Source organism: Jaculus jaculus, chromosome 2 (assembly GCF_020740685.1).
Source record: "Jaculus jaculus isolate mJacJac1 chromosome 2, mJacJac1.mat.Y.cur, whole genome shotgun sequence".
Lineage (NCBI taxonomy): Eukaryota > Metazoa > Chordata > Mammalia > Rodentia > Dipodidae > Jaculus > Jaculus jaculus.
In genome coordinates, this window is record NC_059103.1 from 92,040,912 (window position 1) to 92,046,309 (window position 5,398).

A 5,398-nucleotide genomic window follows, 5' to 3' on the forward strand; every position below is an offset into this window, starting at 1 on the left:
TTGTTCATATGGTAATGGTTTGGAGAAATGAAAGATACAAAAGTGAGGGGTCAAGGAGTATTTTACCATGGTTTTAGAGAGCCACTGATGCCAGGCAATGTGTGGTAGCTTTGGAATGCCTACAAACAGGCCTTGACAGGCAATCACATGAAATGATGAAAGTGAATTGTACATTGCAATGGAGACTCCAGGATGTTGGAAGTGAAGTGCCAGAAATGTAGGGTATCTGCAGAGGAAAGCTGAAGATTTGAAGTAGAGCTTTCCCTAGAAAGGCACAGCTAGAGGCACAGATAAATCTATCCAACCCTTTTGGAGCCCGGATGATTATATCTTGACTCCTAGATGCTGTACGTGAAGCTGAAAGATTCAAAACTTGTTCTGATGGATTTAAATTATGCTTTTGTCTTATCATTATGTGCTATGCTCTCCATTATTCTTTTTTGGATTGGTAATGTATACTTTGTGTTTAGGTATGTCAGAAGCATGTAACTTTTATTTAATGTTATTGGAGGAAACAGTAGAGAGTTTGCTTGAGTCTCAAAAGATACTCTGCACTTACCCTTTTGAACAGTGTTAGAACAGTTAAGACTGTTGAACTTGGACTGAAACATTTTGCACTGTGAGATGGCCACAAACCTATGGGAACAAGAGGTGGAAGCATATAAATTAAATATGATAGGTTTGGATATCAAGTTGACAAGTGGACTTGTGGTGGTTTATACTGGCAACAGGACCTAGAATCACCTGAGAAGGATGACCTGGATTAGGTTAACCACTGGACATGCACATAAGAGATTCTCTTTATTAGGCTATTTGAGGTAATAATGGCCTTAATTATGGTAGGCACCATTTTATGAGCTGAAATTGGGTACTGTATAACAATGAGAGAACTGGTTTAGCACTCGCTTCCACAAATTTCAAACACATCTCAGTGAAGTGAATACAATCAGCCTCTTTACCTTTCCCCACCACGTTGGACTATGAACTAGATCTGTAGGCTGAGGTATCCTGTTCCTTAAACTGTCTTTTTTTGCTGTTGTTAAACATTTTGTCCAGCAACAAGAAGATAGTGACTACAGTATCCTAATGATTGTTTATCCTAACAAGTTCATAACTTACATTTTTAGAGTTAGTTAGTGTCTATCATTAGCGGTGAGATAGGCTTCTTAAAGATAGCAGATACAAGGGTTCATTTTCCTGACCCACACTGTTAACTTGTGCATTTTGATGCTTGAGTTAACACCATTAATATTTACGGTTATAACTGTGAGGTTCGATTTAATCTCCACCATGTTGGAGTTTCTATGGGGTTTGGTGTTTTCGTGGGCCTTGTATGTGTTTGTGCCTTCTCTAGTTTTATTATCATGTTCTTCTTATAGCCTATTGAGGTTGGTTGTTCAACTTTTCTTTGGGGTGTTTTCCCTGAAGTATGCTTTGTAGGCTTGGCTTTGTGTTCATATAATGATAGAGTTGGCTTTTCACATGGAAAACTTTCCTTTCACTATCTATTATGAGGGAAGCTCTCACTGGGTAGAATAGTTTGGGTTGAATGCCATAGATTTATTAGACTTTGAAGTATTCCATTGCAAGACCTTCTGGCTTTCAGAGTTTCTACTGAAAAACTCTGAAGTAATTCTGATGGGATGGATTTTGTATATAATGACTTGTTTCTCTCTTGCTACTTTTAGCACTCTCTATTTTCATTGTTTAGACTTTTAACTATGATGAGACTTGGAGAGTATCTTCTTTCATTCAGTCTCTTTGGTATTCTGTGAGCTTTTTGTATCTGTGTGAGTCTCTGTTTCAAGAGGGTAGAAATGTTTTCTTCAATAATTTGATGAATATGTTATCCTTGCCTTTGGCCTGGGTATCTACATTTTTGATATACCCATGATCTGGATATTTGGTTGTTGTAGGGTAGCCAACAATTCCCTCATATTCTGTTCACATGATTTTGTGAACTTATCAGTGTTTCTGTACGTCTGAACAATTTCTTCTGTCTTGTATTCCAGATCTGAGTTTCTGTCACCCACAAGATTAACTCTGTTAGTCAGGGTTTCTAGAGAGGTTTTTATAATCGATACTTGATTTCTGTTTTCTGTTGCATTATTTCTTTTTTTAATTTTTTTTTTTTTTATTTTTCTAGGTAGGGTCTCATTCTAGCCCATGCTGACCTGGAATTCACTATGGAGTCTCAGGTTGGCCTAGAACTCACAGCAATCCTCTACCTCCCAAGTTCTGGGATTAAAGGCATGCTCCACCATGCCCAGCTTCTGTTGCATTATTTCTGTAGAGTGTCCCTCCATATGCTGAGTTTCAATTTCATGTCATATTTTCATTTTTTGATGCTTATTGGAATTCATTCATGTGTTGAATCCTACCTATATTAAACTTAATCAGCTGGTTGTTGAGATCCTTCATTTGTTGACTCACCTTCAATTTATTTATCTCTCTTTTGAAGTCTCTCTGGTTTTCCTCAAGTTAAGCTTAGTGAAGAAAGCTGTGTGCTAAGACATGATTCTATTGCATTTTATTTATGAAAGTGTTGGGTTTTGGGATGATTTGCTTCCAGTTCAGCAATTTGTTTGGTCAGGGTCACATAGCTTACTGTATTTTCATTTTGCAATTCTATTTCGGTTGTCTCCTTTATGTTTTCATTGGAGCCTTCCATCATTGAACTAGGCAACATTGGTGGATATCTCTCAGTTTGATGTCTTTCATTGTTTGCTTTTTTGTTTGGTGTGTGTGTGTATGTGTTGGAGGTCTACCCATTTGTGGTAAAAGTATTATTTTATTAAGGAGGAAGCAAATATTTGCCCTTGTATTATCTTCAATGAGTGTTCTGTTTTAGGTTTGAACTAGATTGAAGTGAGATACATTAGCGCAAGTTATGGAGGTTGCAAATGCATGAGCAGCTCTGGGCTGGTGCTGGTACAAAAGCTGTGGTTGGAGGTCTGGACTCTCTTTGGTCCCTAATCACAGATGTGCCTTGTCTGTAGGGCTCAGTGGTAGCAGCACTTGCTCCTGATTACTGTCCCTAGCTGGGAAGATTGTAGAGGACTTACTGGCTCCTCAAGGTGAGTGGTTGCCAGATATTTCTTTTCTCCTGCCTGTGGAAGAAGTGAAGTGATGCTACAGGTAGTCACTGGGATCGGGGGGAGGCAGTAGGGGTCTGAGGGTGCAAGACTCCACAGACCATGCTGGATTCAGGTCCCCAGATTTAGCTGTTTCTAGGGGGTGAGGAAGTTAAGACTCAGAGGAGGTGGCCAGAGGCCAGAGCATATGCTGAGGATGGCAGTCAAATGGTGGGGACTGTGGTGTCAGGTGTGGGGGACCTGCTGAAGTGGACTTACTGAGGTAGCACAGGGTAAGGAGGAAATGTAGGCACTGGGTCTAGCACTTTGTGTATCTGCTCAGTGGGTTCATCCTCTATCTGAGTGCAAGAGGTGTGGTGAAAGGCCTATCACAGGATTACCCTTCCCACTTGTTCTCCTACTATCCTACTAGACCACCCCAGAGTAAGGGGCTAGTAGTGTTCCTGAAAGCATATAAATCAGTAGATTCCTAGATGTTCACCCCTGTCTCCCACCCCAATGAATGTCCTACAGAATCTACTATTACTGGACCCCACAATTCTTGCTTGATTTCACTGTTAGAGCTCTATTTCCACCATCTTGACCAGAAGTCCTAGTTAACCATTTTTAAAACCATCAATGTTTAGATAGGAGAACTGTGACACACTTCTGGAGGCAATTACTATTAGACACTAAAGTGCAGATTCAAATAGCCTGGAACCTGAGAGCATAATACTAAATGAAAAAAAAAAAAAAACAAAAACCAAAACAAAAAACAGAATATAAAGCTAAAGGAAGTGAAATATAAAAATCAATCAATAACTAAATAAACAAAAAGAATAAAGGCTGGAGAGATGGCTCTGCAGTTAAAACACTTACCAACAAAACTAAAGACCCAAGTTTGATTCCCTAGTACCCATGTAAAGCCAGATCCACAAAGTAGTGCATGCATTTGGAGTTCATTTGCATCAGCTGGAGGCCCTTGTATATTAATTCTCTCTCTGTCTGCCTGTTTCTCATTCGCTCTGTCTTGCTGCTTGCAAATAAATTTTTAAATCCAAAAACAAAAATAAGAATTCTTACCCATAAATGAATAAAATAAAATTTATTTCTAATTACTCCTAAGAAACATTTAAGAAGGAAAAAAGTAGCAGTAAAATATTCAAAATGTAAGCAGGGGGCTGCAGTACTGTTAACCACAGAATTACTTATCTTGGCAAGCAAAAATAAAACTTGTGCCTTATACTCTTACTGTGTAATTAATGCTAGAAGATCTTAAGGCAAAAGAAAACTTAACAGAAAGAAACTAAAAAATAATGCAATGAGGTTGTAAATTAAACAAGGATAAAACTTATAGTATAAGAGTAAGTAATGAAAATTAAAATAATGAGAAACTAATGAAAATGAAAATAAATCATTCAACAGACAAAAGCTCAAAGTACTAATTTCAACACCTATGACACAAAGGACTGGAGTAGGGATTCTTTTATTTTAATGAGGCAGTTTACTTCCTTACACTAATATACAAAGGAAGACCTCTACAGTATAAATCTTGAAATCCAGATCAGCCACTTAAAATAGTAAGAAGTCTAAATTATATGCTGGGTACAGTGCATCACTGCTGGGAAGGTATGGTACTTGGAAGTGGCTCTGACTGTAGAAGGGGAGCCTGAGACGCTTCCTTGCACTGCATCTGCAGTCAGTAAGCAGAGAGAGGTGAATACTGATGCCACATCTCATGGTATGGCGACACCCGCATGCAGAGTGTCTTTAAAACTCTTTGAAAACAAACGCACATACTCAGGGGTTTATTTCCTTCATGATCCTAAATGCCATCAAGTTGAAAATGTAGATTACCCATCATAACCAGATAAGCTATAACATTTTTTTGTTTGTTTTTAATGTAGGAGAAATATACTACTACTCAACCTCTACTGTAAGGTTGATAATCCTGAGAACTCCTGTTTTTAGTGTACCGTGGTATGGATGTAGTTTTCCTCCAAAAGGAATAAGAAGGCATTTCCACGTGCAATATAATGCTTTTCTTCACCAATTTAAAGTAACAGAAATCATGTAAATGTCTGCTCTTAGACCACTGTGAAATTATTTTGGGAATCAGTAACAGAAAGAAACTATAAAAACAACAAAAATCATGAAAATTAAATAACATACTTTGAAGTGGTATATGGGCCAATGAAGACATGTAGATATACTTTAAATGTGTGCATTAAATTAAAGTGAATATAACTTTTACCATGTTAAGTGCAAAGTAATCAGTACTTTGCAGGAAACATATGGCATGGGATATATAGATTATCAAAGAA

At 37.9% G+C, this 5,398-nt stretch overlaps 1 non-coding gene across 1 annotated transcript; it reads right to left on the reverse strand.

Annotated features, from left to right (window-relative positions):
- Positions 1-4,973: 4,973 nt before the first annotated feature.
- LOC123459194 lies at positions 4,974-5,104 on the reverse strand. Its single transcript, XR_006636093.1, has one exon. It is a non-coding gene; the product is annotated as a small nucleolar RNA U109 (small nucleolar RNA).
- Positions 5,105-5,398: the final 294 nt, after the last annotated feature.